This window comes from Pseudonaja textilis, chromosome 1, assembly GCF_049901715.1.
Source record: "Pseudonaja textilis isolate UNSWEBS1 chromosome 1, rPseTex1.2, whole genome shotgun sequence".
NCBI lineage: Eukaryota > Metazoa > Chordata > Lepidosauria > Squamata > Elapidae > Pseudonaja > Pseudonaja textilis.
In genome coordinates this window covers 227,808,263-227,830,396 of record NC_141990.1, presented here as the reverse complement: position 1 = coordinate 227,830,396, position 22,134 = coordinate 227,808,263, and the positions used below count along the sequence as shown (strand labels likewise).

Genomic DNA, 22,134 nt, shown 5'->3' with positions numbered 1-22,134 from the left:
TACTACATTCAGAGCAAGCCAAAAGATACACTCTCTAGCCACCAATTTTCCAGATTTTCACAAGAGGCCAATTATTGAAATTCCAATGTATGGTTCAGACAAATTGGAGGTCATTGGCACACCTCCAGTGTATGCCATGTATACATTCCCTGGATTTAGAATGGGTTTGGGAGCAGGAATAAACATAATTTCTTATAGCCACTAAAAGGTCAGATTTATCTGAGATATAAAGTAGGATACATCTTCAATTTTTTTTGCCTTGGTGGATGACATAAAAATCTTCCCTTATACACTTCTATGTACTTTCGAACAAATCTAACATTATAAAAACAATTTTGTTCCTTGTATGTACACTGAGACTTTATGCACCAGAGACAAATTTCTTGTGTGTCCAATCACAATTGGCCAATGAAGAATATTCTATGCTGTGCTATGCTCTGCTCTGCTATGTTATTCTATCCCTACCACATCCTCTTTCTTCAACCTTCATTCATTCTGAAAGTTTTTCATCCTATAGTCATTCTCATTCTTGTTTCTTTCACTTTTTGACCATTTTCTTGGACTGATATAATACACTGTTTTCTATGCAGTCTACACAAAACTAGCAAAGATATCTATTCGGTTTCAGTATTTAGTGGATCTATTTTTAATATCTTTAAACAAATGGCAACTGTGATTTTTAGTCATTCCTTGCTATTTGTACAACAGCTAGAGGAATATAAACTACCTACACAAATGCAAAGAAAGTTGTGCAACTGGCTGAAAATCTGATAACAGTTAATAATCTATAGTAAGCCTCAACAAGAACAAAGTTATTGCAAATTTTAAGATATCAATTGCCTTTTCCTATATTTTAAATTTCTAGCAGTTTAAGCGTGAAGCTACCAGTAGCACTCTCAGTACTGCTTCAATGCATCTTAGTTCTAATCCCTATTTGCCTCCATTGTTTTTTCAAGTATTAAACAAGCATTGTTTTCTCAAGCAAGGACAAAACCTAAATCATCTAGTTTCTATTATGCATTATAACTAGGACTTCTTTTACAGAACACTGTTTTGATCATTCACAATATATACTTCTAACATTATCAAAAGTTATTGTTTTATATTAAATGCAAATTCCATTTTAAGTACCATCACTGGATCTGTAATCTTCCACCATGAGCTCTAAGTATGAAGCTGCATCAGAATCCCAAAGTGCCATTACCGTTTCTCTCTTTGTTTTAATCTGAACTTTCTTCATAAAAATAGATTCATTACTTTCCAATTTCATATCTTTACTGTCATTTGTTCCTATAGGGTTGAAGTTGGTCAAGTCTGTACTTTTGGTTCATATTCCAGAAAAAGAGATTTTGTAAGTAAAGAGGATGGACAGCAAAAACTTTCAACACAGGAACCCATATGGACATTGACTCAAAAATGAAGAAAGAAACCTAGGTTTCAAACTGTGTGACTAATATACAGTAAGCACGTGATTCCTGGATAAGATCTTGAATGTATTACTTGATTCTCTATAAGAAATCTATTTATCTAACCTTCTTAAGTTTGCTTTGGTAACGCAGATCAGGGAGATAGTTTTAACTATATCTAATATAGCATCTTGATCATTTCAAAACTGTACCAAAAAGATTTGATCTCTTATATAAAGAATGGGGTCTTTTTTGTTCCTTTAGTTAGTGTTGATCAAGGTCTCCCAGCTCCCTATTTTATGCCTAAAACGGGACTAGAATTCAGCCTCCAGATTTCTAGCCTGATGGCTTAAGCACTATGCCAAACACCTTTTCTTTGCAAAGGTTATCTACAAGAAAATAAAGGAAATAAATATTTATCCAAAACCCCTGAATTAGTAAAATCACCCCATTTTAGTTACTCATTTCAAAAAGTGATGTGACACATTCAACCAACATAATACATGTAGTCCTTTATCAACTACAATTGGGACTGGCAACTTGGTAGTTAAGAGAAACAGTTGCTAAGCAAAAAAAAACCACATGACATGACTGCACTAATGATTATACTTCAGCTTTGCTTTGCTTTGCAATGTCAAAAAGATATGGACCTAAACAGCTGAGGGAGTGCAAATAGTGGGGAAGATTTCTGGGACTTAATTCACAAGGAAGTCTGGATAAAAATTGTATAGTCCTTTTCTTCCATTTTCCTGCACTTTGGAATGATCACCCAAAGACTAATTAGAAAGACAAGAATTGACTTTGTATTTATATTCATTGGAGAGGAAGGGACTACAAGAGAATAAGCAGGCATACAAAGGTAAAAATACATAGAAAGGGATGTGTTAGCATCAGCTCTTTGCCTAACACACAAGAGGCTGTAGTCGCAAGCTACTTAGGAACAGGGATGGGCTTTAAAATTTTTAGCAATGGGTTCTCTGTTGGTTGTTGGATGGGCGTGGCCCTCATGGGCGTGGCCTAGTCGACCTCCTGCACCATGGCGGTGGGGAGCATTTTTTCCCTCCCTGGGCTCTGGAGGCTTTCTTTAAGCCTCTGGGAGGGCAAAAATGACCTCCCCGGGCTCCGGAAGCTTTCTGGAAGCCAGGAATGGGCGCATTTCTGGCCTTCCTGAACTTCTGGGAGGCCCGTTTTTCACCCTGCCCGAGCCTCTGTGCGTGCCCTGCACTTACCTGCATCCAAACAGGACGTGTGGGGGCTCCTAGGAGGGTGGGGTGGGATGGGTGGGGCCAGCCAGGAGTAAGATTTGGAGGTTCTCCAAACTGCACAGAATCTTAGCTAGACTGAACCCCTGCGAACCTCCAGCATGCCCACTGCTTAGGAAGCAAAAAAAGTCTTTAGTCTGAAACTGATTAGGGTCTTGTCAGTTAAAGGTAGCAGTTGTAGCTGGTGCAGGGTTCTAATCAACTAATTAAGGTCACAGAGCATAGCTTGTTACCTTGTGGTTAGCACTTTTTAGGGATGTACTGTTCTGTAGGAAAAAAAGTATCTCAAGAAAAGGAAGAGAGGGAAAAAAAGACAAAAACAGGTCAGGCATAGGACAACATGTACTAACTGAGAGTAATGGTGAACTTGTAATTGAGAGTGAGACATGGCCAAGATAGCAAATGTGAGCATTAGTCACAAAGTTACTTTTTCATCACCATTGTAATTGCAACTACACACTGTCCAAAGCACTAACTTATAGACCACTACCTGTATCTATTTAACTAGTAACAAGTCCCAAACTTAATTAACAGCATTTTGGATTCTGATGGAGTCTGAATCTAATCCACAAATCCAACAATATCATATATCATCTTATTGTTATACAGGATACAATTTGTCAGTGAATGTTAAGAATGAAAGACCAGGACCACACGTGAAGTCCCAATTAAACTGATTTATTACTAAATGTGCTTATGCACATCAATTTACTCCATTAACCATTAATGCTATCTTGACCTAAGATAAGAGTCAACGGAATTCAAGAGGGGTTACAGTCCATTTGTGGCTATGTAGAGATTTTAGGCAGAGTCGTCTTCTGACTCCACCCCCGGATTCTGTCACTCCTTCCCCTACAGTAGATAAAATGTCCCATTTTTCAGCTATGAGTTGTGCTTACCTATAAAAATGCAAACTATTGCTAGAGAAGGTACAATTTTTAACTAATGCATAATTCCTTTTGATTTCACAAAGACTTCCATTCACTGAATATACAAATCATGTCTGAGAACTTAAAATAACCTCAGTAAATCATTGTTTCCCTTTTTATAGTAACAATAAATGATATATAGTTAAATTTTAGCTATGCATGGAATGTCTCAAACCATTTATATTCACTCATATTCCTTCCTTCCTTTTTTAAAAATGGTTTTTATTAAAAGATTTTTCATATATAACTACATTCAAAGAAAAAATATATAGCAAATGTGAAAAGGGGAAAAGAGAAAGGAAAGGAAAAAAGAAAATAAACAATAAAAAATAGAAAAAAAGAAAAAAGAAAAGGACAAAATATGAAAAGAAATATTAAGAAATGGTTTATGATTTAGCAGTTAAGAGATGAAATTCTAATCAAACTTCTCTAAGATTATATCATACTTCCTTTCTTTCTATAACCTATTCTTTTTAATCATCACAACCATAAGTCATGAAGTTATTTTCTTTTTTTACACAAAAGTCCATAAGGGGTTCATATTTTCTCTTTTCAAATAACTAAATGCGCCCCAGCAATTTCCACAGGACCCAACCAACCAGATTTAACTTCAAACCAAGTTGTTCAAATGATCCCTAGAATAATTCTCATAGCAATCTTGCAATAGCTCATCCAGTCTCACTTTACCTAGGAGAGCCCAAGTCACTTGACAAAGAACCATTGGCTGGCTATCTATGGATGCTCTTATTGCATCTAATAAGAGCACAGAAGTGAGAATGCTTTGCTGCTCTTACAAGTTACAACTTCTAATAAGTTCTTATCTGTGTCTAGTTGATTTTATTCTTTGTCTTTCTCTGGCATTACTCTAGGCATCACTTGCATTGCTACAAGGACTCTGTGGGATCCATGATCACAGAAAATCTGCATGGGTGCTAATGGATCCAAATCTCTCATCATGTGTTCATTTCTAAACTATGACTAACATTTCAGTTGAATTGTGGATCTTCAGGAAAAATCCAAAATGCTCTCTGAACATCTCTATAAGGTCCATCAATTACCTGGGGCAGGCTGACTGAGTAGGCAACCCTGTAGTAAGATTTGGCTATAAACTCCAGAGACAAAAGAGAGTAAATTGTCAATGGCAAGGAACTAATGTTACATCTACTAGTCTTAGCTTACTTTTCCACTGCCCTGAGACAAAAGCCAAGCCCAATGTGTGATTATGATGTAGGCCATCAATAAGTTCAATGGATAAAGTCAATGGTTGCCATGGTGGCCATGAACTTCCAATTCATGGGGCCAAAGAATAAGATTGAAATCCTCAAGCACCATTAAGTCTGGTTAGGTCCAAAGGCAACTTAGCCACAGAGTCAAGGAGCTCAAACAGAGCCGCTGCTAGGTTTGGAGGAAGGCAAGCAAATGATCCCTATAGTCCAATTCCACAAAAAGGCTCTCCCATTTGGCTGTGTCTGGCCACCAAACATTTTCAGATAACAGCAGCCACATCCACCTCTGCCCTGGAATTGCAGCTGATACAACACTTAAAACGCAAAAGGATACATTTTTGAGAAAGATCTCCCCCTCTGCATCAAATCAAATCCCATATGCACCAAGCTGCCCCCCTTGTCCATGATCAGATTATGGATGAGGTATGCTTTGTTGGAGGCTGACTTGACATTAAGGAACAGCAGCTCTGAAGATATCAAACATTCAGCCCCACCATTCTTACATATCTCAAATAAGAGCAAGAAGCCAGTACAGTTTCACCATATCCCCAATTCCAAAAGAGTCTCTCAACCGGCAAATCTCCCAGAAGTTCTTTCTTTTCTGTCTTTAAACTTTATTGCTTCAATTCCCACCAAGGAAGATAGCATATATTAACTTTTTCCCCCTTTCTATTATGCTAAAAATCAAGATGTTGATTTTTAGTGCTCCTTGCTTTACAAGCATACAAGGCATTCATTTTTACTGATAATTACTAGAAATAAGTAGTTGTAATATTTCACTTGTCTTGCATTTTGACATCACACACCATTTGTAGCAGTGACAACACATGGTGATTAAAAGAGCCAAGAATAATTCATTTTAACAGCTAAACTGATATAGGATATTCTTTCCTCCTTACAGAAATTGTGTTCTCTATGTGACTAACTTTTGGATCTATTTATGCCCAAGCTAGTACTTCCACTAGTCAAGAATAAGTCCATATGGAAATGATTATGAAGAAGTATCTGATTTTCTTATACAGGTACTCCTTGTTTAATGACCACAGTTGGGACCAGCAACACTTATTAAGCAAAGCAGTTGCTAAGTGTGAAATCACATGACTGCAACTGTGCTTTTCAGCTCAAAATTGGTAAGATTAATCGGTTTCATACCTTTTGTTTGCTTCCTAACCAATCCAATACATTTTGGAATGCACACACCAGTGCTGGTATAATTAACAAGGGATTTACTGTTTGTATTTACATTCATTGTGAAGGGGGAGGGGGAAAAGAAACAAATCAGACACAGAAGGGACCGCCTGCAGAAATTGCTTGTTCCCCTCTCACATTCTTGCAGAAAGGAGAGATTGGACTGCTGGCATGGTACACATTGCTTTTATGTGTATTCTCCACTGTATGCCTGCTTACTCTCTTGTAATCCCTTCCTTTCCAATCCCTCTGCTCTGCAAGGAGGGAAAAGAGAAAATGGGCGTTGGTCTTACCTGACACGCCATTTCTAGTCGAGCTGCGAGGATCATCCAGAGAGTGGGAGGTGCTCCAGTCTGCGTCTGTGTAGGCTGAGCTTAATTACTGAGGAACGCTCCGCCCTCTATCACGTGGTCCCTTGCAGCGTTCCCCAGTTTATGCGAAGTCGAGAGAGGAGGAAAGTCGTCTAACTCTCATCTAACTAGACTTAAGGTATCATTGGCTGAAACAAGGCTCCCCCAGACGGAAAGGAAGGAAAAAGGGTGGGGCTGGATGATCCTCGCAGCTCGACTAGAAATGGCGTGTCAGGTAAGACCAACGCCCATTCTCCCTCGAGCTGCTCTGATCATCCAGAGAGTGGGACATACCAAAGCTTGGCTGTCCTACGGGAGGGAATCCGTCTGGGGTGGAAGCTCCCTTGGGTCCTTGATGACCCGCTGGAGGACTCATCTGCCAAACGAAGCCTCCGCTGAAGCAAAGATGTCAATCTTATAGTGCCTAATGAAAGGGGAGGGGGAAGCCCAGGTGGCTGCCCGAAAAATGTCCGCAATTGGAGCTTGGGTAGCCCAGGCAGCCGAGGTGGCCGCACTTCTGGTGGAATGTGAGGTGACCCCGCTTGGAACTGGTAAGGCCTGAGACGAATAAGCCTTGGCAATGGTGGCTCTGATCCATCGTCCCATGGTGGAAGGGGACACCTTGTGGCCTAATGACTTGGGTTGGAAAGAAAGAAATAAGGACTCGGACCTTCTAAAGGGTTGTGTGAGTTGAATGTAGATGCGGAGGGCCCGCCTCACATCCAGAGTGTGCCATTGTTTCTCCCTCTCCCGTGAGGGATTGGGACAAAAGTTGGGGAGTGTGAGCTCCTGTGCCCTGTGAAAGGCTGAATTGACCGTGGGCAAGAAGGTCGGGTCGGGGCGTAGGACCACCCAATCAAAGTGGAAGATACAAAGGTCCTTTCTCACCGAAAGGGCAGCAATTTCCGATATTTGGCGAGCCGAGGTAATTGCCACCAGGAACACTACCTTAAAAGTCAAAGTTTGGAGGGAGGATTCTCTGATAGGCTCGAAGGGAGGCTTAGTTAGGGCCACCAGGACCTTGTTAAGATCCCAAGTGGGGTATCGGTGCACGACAGGGGGGCGGAGGTTAGTGGCTCCCCTGAGGAAGGCCCTGATACGGGGATGGTGAGAAAGGGACCCAGGTTGTCGCTAGAAATGACAGTCGAGAGGGCGGCTACCTGGCGTCTCAAAATGTTAGGTGAAAGACCTTTTTTGAGCCTGTCCTGGAGGAAGTTCAAAACTTGGGCAACTGAAGGCGAGAGCGGGTTGACCAGGGAGGAATGGCACCACCTGCAGAAGCTGACCCAGGTAGCGTTGTAAATTCGGTTGGTTGAAGGCCGTCTGGAGGCCAGGATGGTATTAATAACCTGGTCAGATAAGTTCTCCTTCCTCAACTTTTCCCGCTCAACCTCCAAACGGTTAACTGGAGCCATTGGGGCTCCGGATGCTGGATGGGCCCCTGGGAGAGGGAGATCCTGTCCGGAGGGATTTTCCACGGGGGAGACACTGACAGGTTGCGGAGGTCCGCAAACCACGGCCGTCTGGGCCAATAGGGGGCCACTAGGATTAGTTCTGCCTCCTCCTGGATCAGTTTCTGAATGACTCTGGGCAGCAGAACTAATGGGAGGAAGGCGTACAGGAGTCCCGGGGCCACGGACAGCAAAGGGCGTCGTGATTCTCGGCCCTGGGGGAAGGGAATCTGGAGAAGAACCGAGGGAGTTGGGAGTTGAGGGGCAATGCAAAGAGATCTACTGATGGAAGACCAAAGATCATGGTCGCCTCCCTGAACAGAGACGGATGGATGCGCCACTCGGACTGGTCCACGGTGGCCCTGCTCAACCAGTCCGCTCGGGTGTTTGAGGCCCCCGAAATGTGTTCTGCTTTGATCGAGAGGAGGTGACGCTCTGCCCAACAGCAGAGTCTTTCAGCCTCTCTCATCAACCGGATAGACTGGGTCCCGCCTTGCCTGTTGACATGGGCCTTGGCGGTGATGTTGTCCGTGAGAATAAGGACGTGCCGCCCGCGTACCTGAGGCAGGAAGTGGCGCAGGGCCAGGTGGATGGCGTGGAGCTCCAGCCAGTTTATGCTGCATACCCGCTCTGCTTGGGACCATTTGCCCTGCGTTGTAAGGGACTGGATGTGAGCGCCCCAGCCGTTCAGGCTGGCATCTGTGGTGACGATGAGACGATGAGGTTCTTTGAAGTGATGACCCTTGTTGATGGCAGGGTTGGTCCACCAGAAGAGAGACGAGAGGACCTTTGGAGGTACCTTGATGGTGGATTTTGAGTTGCTTCTGCCGGACCTTTGAAATGGGAGCAGGAGGCACTGCAGGGACCTGGTGTGTAAACGGGCCCAAGGAATAATAGAGATGCATGAAACCATTTTCCCCAGTAATTTAGACAATTCTAATAGAGAAGCCCTCTTTGATCGTCGAATAACATGAATAGAGTTTTGGATACTCAGGAGCCTTTCCGAAGAAAGGAACACTTTTCCCTGAACTGTGTCAATAATGGCCCCCAAGTGAGCAATTCGGGTAGAAGGGACCAGTTGGCTCTTTTTTTGGTTGACTAGAAAACCATGGGCCTGGAGTGCAGAGAGGGCGAACTCGGTGTCCTTCTCTGCCTGGGATTTTGAATGGGACAGGATGAGGATGTCATCCAGGTAACAATGGAGCCAGACCGGGTGGTCCCTTAAGTGAGCCGCTAAGGCCGCGAGGATCTTAGTAAAAACTCTAGGAGCGGAAGCTAACCCAAAGGGAAGGGCCACATACTGGAAATGACGATGATTGTAACAGAACCTGAGGAATTTAGAGTGGGAGGGCCGAATTGGGATGTGGAGGTATGCCTCAGAGAGGTCTAAAGAAGAGAGCCAATCCCCTTGCCTGGTGCTCAGCAAGATGGATTGAAGGGTGTGCATTTTGAATTTATGGATGGTTAGGTAGCGATTGAGCCGTTTGAGATCCTGGATTGCTCTCCACCCCCCCCCGAGGACTTGAGAGAGATGGGAGTAGAAACCCTGACCTCGTTGAGAGGGGGGGACTGGCTGGATGGCCTGGATGGAGAGTAAATGATGGATGGCAGAGTCCATCAAGCTGCGTTTGGAGGGGTCCCTAGAGGGAGGAGATGCCATGAAAAACTCGGGAGGTTGAGAATTGAACTCCAGAGCGAGCCCAAACCTAATGGAGTTCCTGACCCAGTTATCGGAAGTGGTGAAGTCCCATTGGCCGGCGAAATGTCTAAGCTGACCACCAATGGGAGGAGAAATACGAGATTTATTTGGAGCGCCGGAAGGGTCTCCCCCTGGAACCTCTGAAGGGATGCTTGAACCCTCCGCCCCTCCTATTCCGATCGCCCGGGTCGGAGCGATCCTGGGGATATGGTGTTCTGTAAGAGGGAGGCCTCGGGTATCTGGGAGGGAAGGGAGACTGGTAGAAGGCCCGGGAAGACCCTCTTCGAAAGGGCTGAGGGGTTCTAGAGTCTGGCCTCCGAAAAAGAGAGGGGAGGAATTTTTTCTTGCCCCTAGTTTCGGCGAACAGGGGGTCCAGGGCCGGACCAAAGAGCTTCTCCCCCTTAAAGGGGGCGGAGGCCAGCTTAACTTTATTTTTAACGTCCGCCTGCCATGGTTTGAGCCAAAGCAGACGACGAGCAGTGACCTGGGAAGCTAGCGCCCGGGAGGAGAATTTGACAGCATGGTACGTGGCGTCGGCCGAGAATTCCGCCGCTGCCCTGATTTTCGCAATGTCCTGTAGCGCCCTTGTGTTGGAAGGAGGAATATGCGACTTTAGTTGGCGGAGCCACCGGATAGAGGACCTGGTGAAGAAAGAGGCGGCCGTGGCCAATCTAATGGCCCAGGCGTTGGCTAGATGAGCCCGACGCAAAGCCAACTCGGACCTCCTGTCCTCAGGCTTGAGGGCCTCCAGAGGGTCACTTGGGGAGGAGGATGAAGCGAGACCAACAATGGGCTCGTCCACCTCCGGGGTATTGAGGAGGGAGCAAAAACTCAGCTCGAGGTTAAATAACCTCTTATTCTGGGTGGATGGGGCAGGGGGGCCCCCCGTAAAGCCCAGCTGGTTAGAGACCAGATCATGGAAAATAGGTGGGGCTGGGATCACGTCCTCAGCTACCACGGGCTGCCTAAACATAGCGTCCTCTGGGTCTTCCCCAGAGGAGGGGGGGGGGCAGAGGGGAGTTGAGCGGCCAGGCCAGAGGTGTTCTTGGCCTTAAACAGGATGGATTTGAACATGTGGGGTTTGAACAGCCCCACAAAGGAAGGCTGGTCGGGGGTAAGGCCCTCGTCCTCCGACAGCTCTGCTTCCATTGGGTCTAATTCCGAAAAGGGTTCCCCATGGAAGGTAGATCCCCATTCAAGGTCCTCCTCCTCCTCCTCCCTGTAATGGTCTATGACCTCCATGCCCTCGTCCAGTTCCCTTTCTGGAAGAGGGCTGGCCCTCCGGGAGGGTACCTGACCAGGAGCGGGGTCCAGGGTGGGCGTGGACCTGGCTGGCACAGACTCTTGTGCAGGAGCCGTCTGAGGAAGGCCTGGCCCGGCCATCTGCTGCATGCCTTGAGCTATTCCTTGGCGAATAGCCTGCTCCATCCAAACTCTCATGTACTCAGGCATCTCAATTGTGGGCAGGTCCTCCTGTCTTAGGCCAGCGGCCGTGGGGATGAAGGTGGCTTCGGGTATCCGCCTGGTTGCTGGTCCAGGGGCCTGAGACTACTGGGATGAGCTGTGCCTGGAGAGAAGAGAACAAACTGGAGAGGGGGGGTGCCTGGAAGTAGAAGGGGCGGCTGGGGGTGTTGGTTGAGTCACCCTAGAACGCCTGTCGAACTCTCTCTCTAGTGCCTTATGGCGCCTTTGAGAGGCCTTGGAAGCCTCCTGGGAGGTTTCCTTAGCCTGTCTGTGCACATGATGTGACTTAGATTTTGCCTTCAAAGAATGGCGGTTGGTTTAGTTGTCGTCTGCCATTGTGAAACAAATAGGTGGAGCAATATAAAGGCGGTTGGCACGCCTAGGATACGACCTGTGGGTAAGGCTGGGTATCCAGAAGCTGGCCTGCGCCCCCTTTTAGAATTTGTAAGGAATAATCTGAAAAATATAATCAAAAATCCTGTATTGCAACAGTTATAGATTTCTATTATACAGAATATATACTGTCAGGATATGGATCCAGGAAAAAAACACACTGCTGTGCAGAATGAGAAGCTCTAAGCAAATCTGAAAATGATTGAACACCAATTGAATAAACTTGGATCACCAATGTAAAAAAATATGAAGATATCCTGTATTAAAGAGTGACTCAGAGACAACCTAGGAGTTGTGGTAGAAAAAGCCAATTAGTCAAATTAACGCCAGGAATAAAGGCCTCGGGCAGCTTGCCCCCCCCCCCCGGGAGGGAGTGGCTGCACTTGCTTCCACGCCCTGAGCTCTGCTGCGGGAGCCAACACTTTCACCACCAATGAATATAATTTGATGTTTTTTTGTTTTTTTTCCTTTTTAGAGAGAGAGAGAGAGAGAGAGGCCCTACTAGGCTTGGGAGCCTGAGGCAAGGGCTAGCAAGATCGTCGCAGCAATATGGAGGCCTCAAAATGGCGCCCGGCCACGAGGCGACGCCCAAAATGGCGGCCGCCTGGGAGACGATGTAAAAAAGAGAAACGGGCTGTTCAGGGCGGATGAGTCCTGCAAGCCACGAGGGCGAGGACGCTAAAATCGCCTCTATCGGCGTTGAATGGGGGGAAAACCAGCAGTGCAATAGATCCGGACCGCTGTGGGCGGCACAAGGACGACAAGGCAGGAACGGGAGAAGAGAAACGGCAGGGTGTGTGTGTGTGGGGGGGGGGTTAGCGCTAAAGCGCTGCTAAGCCGCCCGCTCAGCCCCCTGGGGGCGAAAAACGCGCACCCCTGGATCCCAAGGCACCCTCAAATGCGCAGAGGCTAAGGAAAGTTAAGAACAAACCTGAAATTATTATTATCCTGCTTGAATCAGCCAAAGAGTGAGAAGCACAATCAAAACACACAGCCTAACTCTGCGAAGGCTGAGCATAAACTGGGGAACGCTGCAAGGGACCACGTGATAGAGGGCGGAGCGTTCCTCAGTAATTAAGCTCAGCCTACACAGACACAGACTGGAGCACCTCCCACTCTCTGGATGATCCGAGCAGCTCGAGGGAGAAACAAGTCAGACACAGGACAATGCATATTGATGAGTGTAATGGAGATAACATGACTGAGAACAGCAACATTGTAACTTCAAATGGGCATTATATGAGGTAATTGGTAAGTGAGAATTACTTGTAAAAGCAAGGTAAATGTTAAATGAAAGGAACACACAATTAAAAGGAATAAATCATTCAGATTTTGTATATGAGAAGACCTACAATTATGAACACAGTAAAAAGGGTTAAGTTAGATAACTAATCTTTCACCGTTAGTCTCCATGAACAAGATTATGAAAATTCTATCTTAAGTTGTGGAACAGAAAACCATGCAGCTTTAGACAAAAGAAAGAAAAATAACTGAGATCAAGATATGCTTACATAGCATGCAGAGCATGTAATCCAGTAGAAGCACATTCTTCTGTCACAAGAAGCTTTATTGGGAAAGTCTGTATCCATGGATGTAGACTTTGTGAATGAAGGAGGAACCAGCATAGTCACCCTGTAGCCACTGAAAATCCCAGGGAGAAGAAAAAAGCAGCTCAGTGAATATTTGTTAATACACTGTTATTACCATCATCGATACCATCCCTCTGTTTAACAATGCAAAAATTTTTCCAAGCATGTGAAATGTGGGGGAGGGAGGCATAATTTATCCACTTCTTTCTATACCCTTATTTAGCCAAAAGACTATGGGATAAAGGAAAGAGAATAAGATGATATAGTGTTATCATATTGAGAAAAATACTAAAAGAGAAAGAACAGCACTGAAGCAATTTTGCCTCTTCCACAGGAAATCTAGAAAGTGATGGTCATGGCTAGGAGAGCCTTTGGACAACTGTGGACAACTCTATGCATTCAGTCACTCAAGCCCTAGTCATCTCTCATTTGGATTATTGCAATGAGCAATACATGGAGCTACCCTTGAAATGCATTAGTCTTTGGGGCCCATAGAATGACCCATGCTACAGCACTGTCTCATGAGCTGCACTGACTGATGGTTTGCTTATGGGTGCAGTTCAAGGTGTTGGTTATGACCTTTAAAGTTTTCCATGGCAGGGTTCATGTCCAGGTTACTCGATGAGTCATCTCATCTGGTTAAGACAAGCCCACCCTACTCATGCTGGTAGAGGAGGCTGGCTATGGATCCAGTCATTTAAGGAACTCTTGGCTGATGGGAACTAAAAGAAGAGCCTTCTCTGCTGTAGCATCAAGCCTCTGGAACATCCAGCCCACCAGGGGTAAGGTGGGAGCAAATCTCACCCCTGGTGGCAGGATGTTCCAGAGAATAAACGCTACAGAAGAGAGGCTCTTCTTCTGGATCCCATCGGCAGTAGGAATTAACAAAATGAACCAATGGTTTGGGTAAAATAAGAATTCCAATATAAGGGAATATATATATAGCTCAGGACTGAATTACAAAGTTATTGAGGCTCTTGGAGCTTGGTACAAGTGAGTACAGGGTTTGCTGCCTGTTTTGTATAGTAGATTGACTTGCCAGTTTTGATGGAGATGCAATTTCCTCTTTGATGATACCTTGATTGGAATACTGATTTCTGCCTGAATGCTTAGTATTTATCCTTGTTTATTCAAGTTTTCACTACTGGAGAGGACCAAGTCCTCCTGAAAAATCTACAAAATTCTTCTTCAATATTCTATTAAAACATTAGAAACTTGCATAGAGGTTCATATAATTTCATAATGAGCAAGAGTATAATGCATTTTAAAAAACTGTAGAACTGTATATGTGTAAGTATACCCACATTTTTAGAAATAAGAGAGATGAGGAAAAATGTATGCCTTCTGGGAGGAATTTTTTATACTTAATTGCTTTTAAAACACAAATAGTATATGCTTTATTTTAACAGGTGATCAAACTATGGGGAAAATGCAATCTAAATAAATTCTGTAGTAAATAAGTATCAGAAATATAACAAAAAGCAGTATTCCTGCTTTTCTGGGTTGCTTAACTTATTTTTAACCACCGAAGCCAAATCATAACAAACAAATATACAAACAAACAAAAGACAACGGTTCTACTAACTCAATTCTCATGAGATGGATAGCTATATAAATTTGATTTATTCATTATTCAATTAATTTTGATGGAATTTGATTTATTCAATCCATTTATATCTTCCCATTTCACATACATGGCAATGGGTGGTTTACAATGGATGAAGAATTATTAAAATTATTCACTTACTATGATGATAGAAACACATAGCATATGAGTATATTTCATATAATTTCTATTTCTCTCTGAAGAAAATTTCAGGATCAATAAAGTTATTACTCAACTTGTATGTTCAAATAATAAAATAATACTCTGGCTTAACCCAATATGTGTACCCTGCCTCTATAATAAATTTATTCCAGATAATGAGCAGAGACAAAGAACAATGCAATCTGTATTAGAGTTGATTAACGATAATTTTATCTAAAGTAGATGTTTTCAAACATTTTCAGGTATGGAACCTTTAAAAATGCCCAGAACCCTGATCAAGAGGCAAAACTCTTTGCCAGAAAACTGATTGCATGCAAGTATTTATTTATATACTGTTTGCTTCTAGGCCCATTTCACCATAAAAGAGACTGCATATAACTAAATCAAATACTTTAACAAATCCTTTATTTGTGGTGTTAATTGCCACAGAAGGATTAGGAAATGCCAGCATGTTACTGATATTTGTTGTTCCAATGATATGCTATACTGTAGAAGGTGCTATTTTCATTCAGAATATCACATTATTTTAAGTATTATAGCTGAAAACTGAGTCCATTTGAGGTTTAGACAAAACCCTCATCTGATGTGACTCCCCATCACAAAATCTACTAACCACACCGCCCTTACAAAAGAGGAACACTGACACTGACATCACCTAAACTCTGCTGAAAATGTTACCTAGCCTGGTAACAAAATTTTAGAAATCAACCCACAAGCTCAGAAAATGAACCTCCACCCTCACACAAAAAGTGGTATTACATGCCTACTGCTATAATAATGCCCACTGGGTCATGTTAAGCACACTTCTCTGGCTGGCCCATATGACATCCTAAACCAAGTATGGATGGAACCACATTCACTCATGGAAGGAGCTTGTAGATACAACCAGACCAGTTTGTAGAAGCATGGCTCTTACCAGATATCTGAACTGGTAAGTTATACAATAGGCCACAGATCTAGTTAATCAGGATGGGCAATCACTTTTCTGCAATATTGCACAACAGCCGGAGATGGTAAACAAAGTAACTAGAAGGGGCGTTGGTTCTTACCTGATACGCTTCTTTTCATGGAGCTGTCGAGAGCGTCCAGGTTGGGAGGAGCTCCAGTCTCGGCTCTTACAGGCTGAGCTTGAAATTGAGGAACGCCCCTCACCGTCACGTGGTCCTCGGGCGCTCCCCAGGTTTTTGCGCAGACGAGAAGGAAGGTCCTGTTCTCATCACACTCAGGAAGAAGAAATATATTAGATTGCTCAGTCGAACAGCCAGGTTTCCCACCAGACGGCCTACGGGTGGGGCTGGACGCTCTCGACAGCTCCATGAAAAGAAGCGTATCAGGTAAGAACCAACGCCCCTTTCCATTGAGCTGTCTCGGCGTCCAGGTTGGGACATACCAAAGCTTGGCTAGTCCTGCGGGTGGGGCCCCGTCTGGTATAGAATCTCTCCTGGGACCCTGAAGACCCGCTGGAAGGCATGCCCAACAGGAGGAACCCCTGGAGGTTGGAATGTCTCAACAAGGGGCCTAAAGAGGAGGCGGAGCTGTCCAGAAGGCAGTCCCGCCAAGGAGGCCAACAGATGTGCACTGGAACCGTGATTCAAGAGACTGGGAAGGTCGACCCGTGTTGGGAATTCCCTGGGAGAACTCTGGGACAGAGAGAAGGAGGGGAGGAGGGGCCCCTCTGCTAGGATCAGGAAGGCCCGGGAACCAATTGCCTGGACGTAGCGAGTTCCCCGAACAGCAGCCTGCCCCGGGGAGCCAGGTTCGGTTCCGCCCAATGGCGAGGCGGACGACTTTACTCAAGGACCCAGCTGGCCGAGGGCTGCCTTGTCTGGGGATAAAAGTAGTAGTGAAGGCTAGAGATCTGTGTGAGGACCGGGAGCGCAAGGAGGGGCCCCAGCTAGCATTGGATGGGGTAGATGTGTTGCCGACCAGTCGCCCAGGGCAGGGTGAGGGGGACAAGAGAGCTCCTGGGGTAGGAGCCTGTTGCAGGCAGGGGTTAGAGGTCGGAGTAGAGATTGGCCTTCTCGCACTCCTTCCTCTCTCCTTTTTTTTTTTTTTTTAAAGCAAGCGCCTGGGGACGACTGCATTATCGGAACAGCGGAGCGAACCTCTCCGGATCCCGGGAGGGCTTCCTGGAAGAGTTACCTCCGGACCCATCCGGCTCCGCTCGGTAGGGAGATCTGTAGGGAGAGGATCGGTAGTATCTGGAAAAGGAGGAGGAATGGGAAGAACCCTGGCGAGGAGAGGGAGAGGAACCTCTGAAGTCAGACCTCCTAGAGAGGGAAGGGAGGTACTTGCGCTTGTTCGGGTCTCGGCCAGGAATGGGTCGAGAACCGGTCCAAATAACTTCCCCCAGAGATGGGGCTGATGCTAGCTTAGTCTTGTTTTTAACGTCCGCTTGCCAGTGGCGGAGCCAGAGTAGACGGCGGGCGGTAACCTGGGACGAAATGGCCCTGGTGGAGAACTTTGCCGCCTGGAAGGTGGCGTCTGCAGCTTCGGCGCGGCCAGGATCTTGGCAATGTCCTGGTGCGCCCTGAGATTGGCTGCGGGAACATGCTGCTTGAGCTGCTGGAGCCACTTGATGGAAGACCTGGTGAAAAAGACGCGGCAGTGGAGGCCCTGACTGCCCAGGCGTCAGAGAGGTGAGCGCGGCACAGGGCCAGTTCAGCTCGCTTGTCCTCGGGCTGGAGAGCATCGAGTGAGTCGCTGGGAGTAGAGCGGGAAGCCAGGCCTACCACGGGCTCGTCCACGGGGAGGGGATCGAGCAGGGTGGAGAACTGCGGTTCCAGGTTAAAAAACCGCTTGTCCTGGGCGTTGGGGGGGGGAGGGGGCCCGAGGAGGCCAGCTGCCTAGAGACCATGTCTGAGAATATGGGCGGGACAGGGATCACCTCAGTTTCCACCACGGGCTGAGAGAGAGAGAGTCGGGAGGAACCCGTGCCGCCGCTGGTGGGGAGGGGGTTCAGGCCCGAGGTAGTCCTGGCTTTGAACAGGAGGGACCTAAATAGGTGCGGTTTAAAGAGCCCTAAAAACGCGGGCTGGCCTGGAGAGAGGCCCTCGTCCTCCGACATGTCCCCCTCTAGGGGCCTGTTCCCGAAAAGAGTTCGCTGCCTATGAGGGACCCCATGTCAAGGTCCTGTTCGTCCCCAAAGAGGGAAGGGTCCCGGGTTCTTGGGCCTCCATCCCCTCCATCTCCAAAGGTAAGGTTAAGTCCCCTTGGGGAGTTGCCTGACCAAGCGAGGCCGCTGATCCTAGGGCCTCGGGGCCGCAGGCCGAGGAGCCAGACCGGCCAGCTGCTGCATCTGTTGCGCTACCCTTTGCCGGATGGCCAGTTCCATAGCCTGCATTAGGTTTTCGGGTATTTCCGCCATGGGGGTGGGTGAGACTCCTCCGGGCGCAGTTCTACAGCAGTGGTGGGCAAGGTGACCTCAGGGGCCTGTCCAGGCTGTGGGGAAGAAGCAGAAGCAGGAGAGGAGGGGAGAGGAGGATGGGTGGAGGTTGATGGAGCGGAAGGGTCCCGGGGCACAGAGCTTGACTCCTGAGAGCGTCTGTCAATTTCCTTTCGAGGGCCCTATGTCGCCTGAGGGCATCCCTTTGGGAAGCTTTGGATGGTTCCTGTGCCTGTTTGCGCAGGTGGTGGGATTTAGCCTTGGCCTTCAGAGAAGTGCCACGAGAGGTATTGTCGTCTGCCATCTGGAGAGGAGAGAAAAAGGAAATAAATTTTCTGGTTAATGCGAGGCGGTTAACGGGTCTGGGTACAGCCTAAGCAGAGGCTGGAACTCCCAGTGCTCGTATTGCACCCCTTTTTGTCAAGGCAACAGAATTGTTCTGCAACGTGTTGGGAAGTAGGGCCTAGCCGGGGCCAATCAGCCAGAATAAACGCCAAGCTGTCCCTGCCGGGCGAACCGGGAAGGGACCTAGGCAGGATTGCAAGTATTTGAGCAGTCCCAGGATCTGCCCAGGAGTCAGGGAAACAATGCGGCCTACTGGTAGGCCTCAGATAAAAACCAATGACCCTGGGGCCGCAGGTAGAAGGAATAATGTAAGCTGAAACCAGGTCTGGATGCGGCCTACATGGAGGCCGGGAATCCCAGCGCACGTTCCACACACCCTTTTAGTCAAAAAATTTTTTCTGTTTAAAATAGAGGTTTGGTACGAACCAGGGCCCAGCCCAGAGACCAATCAGCCAGAAGGTGAACGCCAGGCAGCTACCCCTGCCGGACGGACCGGGAAGGGGTGGGGGGCAGAGCTGCTACTTCGCCTGCTGGGGAAAAGGCTGCAGGGCCAACGGGCCCTATTTCTGCAGGAGGCCTGTCGGTAGAATGAAAGACAGGCTGAGCGTGGGAGTCCCAGGCTGCCTAATGATCAGTTAAGGCTGCGGCCTGTAAAAGGGCCTCTAGTAATGGCGGACGGCCATGCGGCCACTCACAAGATGGCGGCTGTTCCAGGGCACACCCAAGATGGCGGACGCCACAGGGGCCCAAGATGGAGGCCGCAAGTAACGGAGGCAGCCCCAGCGGCGGTAAACTCCCAGGGAAAAATAGAGAAATTGACCCTGGGAGAACCAGGGAAGCGTTCCTGGGCTAGATGGCGTTCGGGGGAACGGCGGCTAAAGCGAGAGAGGCAGGCAGAAACCAAGCGGCGGCCTGCGGAGCGATTAGGCGGCAAACGAAGCGGTGGGGGGCAGCGCTCGAAGCGCTCTTTTCTCCCTTAAGGAAACAGTTCGGATGTTAAAAACACTCCTGGGAGTTCAAACCTGAAGTCCTGCGCTGCCTGCGGTGATCCAGTAGAAAGCGATGAGAAGGAGAGGCCTAGAATGCTGAACGACCGAGCAAGGGAAAAACAGCCTGTTTGCCACGAGGCTGAGCAAAAAACTGGGGAGCGCCCGAGGATCACGTGACGGTGAGGGGCGTTCCTCAATTTCAAGCTCAGCCTGTAAGAGCCGAGACTGGAGCTCCTCCCAACCTGGACGCTCGAGACAGCTCAATGGAAAAAGGGCTAGATATGCATGAGCAGCTCTTTCTCACGTGGTTATTTTGCTATGTTGTTAACTGATTTTTAAGTTAATGGTACAACTTACTGCATAAACTTATACAACTTTATATTTATGATATTATGTAGTAGTGTTTAAAATGAGATAGGAGATCAAGTTCACATTCCATCCAATGGTGACATGGCATCAGTCATTACCTTTCAGCAGAAGTTAGCTAATTAGTTATTGCTGTGGCCATAAAATGAGTGGACATTCTCCATTAGATGTGTTACTTTTTGCTCCAAGAGGAAAAATGGAATATACATATTATAGATACAAAAATTAATTATAAACAATCCCAAAAAAGAAGATTGGAAATGGAAGAATATGGCAATTGTGGAAACAAAAAATGGGGTATTAGAGAGAAAAGGATGGACAGAGAATGATTGAATGAATTATTACTCAGATACTATACAGCCATAAATATATTCCTAAAAAGATGATAAAGAAAGATTGATTTTTTTTTCCAGGACTAAACTACTAATATATACTTTTTTCCAGAATGAAGAGAGTGAGTGAATGAGTAAGTGTCTGTCTGCCTGTCCATCCTTTATATGAATGAGTCTAAGACATAAAAAGAAACAGACTATAGCAGGGGTCAGGGAACTTTTTTACCTCTTACCCCCCAAAAAATTTATAAACGCAGACGTTACCCTCCCGGCCTCTCCCCTCCCGGCCACCTCAGGCTGCTGACACATAATTTGGAGGTCGAGGCGGAGGAGGTGCCCCCCCCGCGGCTGGGAAGAAGGCGGGATAGCTCGCTCCAGGGAATGAAATGTCACCAGGCTTCCGAGGGCTTCTGGGAATTTTCTCGGGGCCAAGGCGGCAGTTGCAGGTGCCTCTTCGCTTCCTGTGTGCCTGGCAGTGATATGAGAGGCTTGGGGAGGGAGCCGGGCTGGCTGGCTAGTTGGCAGGCAGGCAGGGCCTGGGGGCGAGGAAGCGGGAAGGGAGGATGATATTTGGGAGCCACGGTGACACAAACTGCGCGCGAAGCGTGCGGTCATCGCAGCGTGGGAAAGCGTCCTTTTCCCAAAATGCTCTGCCCTATGCCAGAAGCTCGCCTTCCCTAAAAACGGGCGGCGCGGCTCTTGCAGAATCTAGCCTGGAGTCATTTCCGACCCAGGAAACAAGGGTGGGGTGGAGGGGATAAATTTGCCTCAAGGGTGTTTTAATAACTGCTGCTATGCCGATAGTTCCGCCATTGGCCAGCGCAACCTCCTCATTACCCCCAGATTTTCACTTTTACCCCATTTGGGGTAATTTACCCCTGTTCCCTGACCACTGGACTATAGTAATGACTATATTTAGTTTGGCAAGGAATATTTGCTATTGTTACTTGTATCCAGAAAAATCTAGTCTCAGATGGAACATATTCTACGGTCAATAGTAGTGTACCCTTTGAGTGACAGCTGTTGCAGGATGGAAGCAGAAAATACTATGGCAATCATATTATGTGAGCTTTCCTTATTGTTTCCTGCATTGTTTAAGCAGCAAGAGATACAATGTTGTGTGACAAAGAGCTTTGGTCTAATTTAACACAAAAACTTTTTAATGGATACCACCCCACACCTAGGATTGAGTAAAGTAGTTTAAACCTGTATATACTTCATTAAAAGAAGTAATTTAAGAAACAATTTCATAGCTATGTGAAGCTGTTATTCTCAGGAATTTTTCCAGTATGGGTATTTTGTGGTACACATTCCAAATATATTATAAAACATATTTATTTCTTAGCATCAGGAAACCATTCGACCTAATTTCTGCCAAAAGAACTCTATGCCCGGCTTACTGTCTTACTTGAAAGACATGAAAACAAGAAATACTGAATATCCCAATCTATATTATATTTATTACAGCTACTCATATCACTAATCTCTATATTCAGAAGAACACCAGATGGCATACTCTTACCATAAGCAATTCAAACGGAAATCTGCAATTAGGATATGTATAAAACATCAGTCTTCAGGCTGCTATTTTAAAGCTCATGAATAGAATTCTTTCTGCCTCACAATTTCACATTTTCACAATCTGAAGATTGTTCTGCTTTCAAGGATATGATTTCATCTTTCACAAATGTTTTTTGGTTATTGGGGAGGGGCATTTTAGCTCAGCCTTACTAAAAAAACCCATTCTCTTTCTGAACTTGGATGTAATTTGTAACGGCATATAGTTAAGGGATGCTAATGTGATATTTCAAATCATTCCCTCAAATCTGCCTGCCACAACCAGCGTTGTATCTTCAGAAGGGATTAAGCTAAAGTACCTGAAACTGCATTACAAACTACCACCAGGAAACATGCAGATTGACTTATATATTTCTGCTGAAGCTTCTCTAAGTGGATGTTTTCTAAACTTTATAAAAAGATAGCAGAAAATGA

At 46.1% G+C, this 22,134-nt stretch overlaps 1 protein-coding gene across 7 annotated transcripts in view; it reads right to left on the bottom strand.

Moving 5' to 3' along the window:
• DAGLA (diacylglycerol lipase alpha) overlaps nt 1-22,134 on the bottom strand; it is a 104,951-nt gene that overhangs the window by 39,444 nt on the left and 43,373 nt on the right. For all 7 annotated transcript variants that reach the window (XM_087920845.1, XM_026720111.2, XM_087920846.1 and 4 more), the window contains exon 2: nt 12,880-13,009. The gene's annotated coding sequence lies outside the window, so the exon portion shown is untranslated. The remainder of the gene's footprint in view (nt 1-12,879; nt 13,010-22,134) is intronic.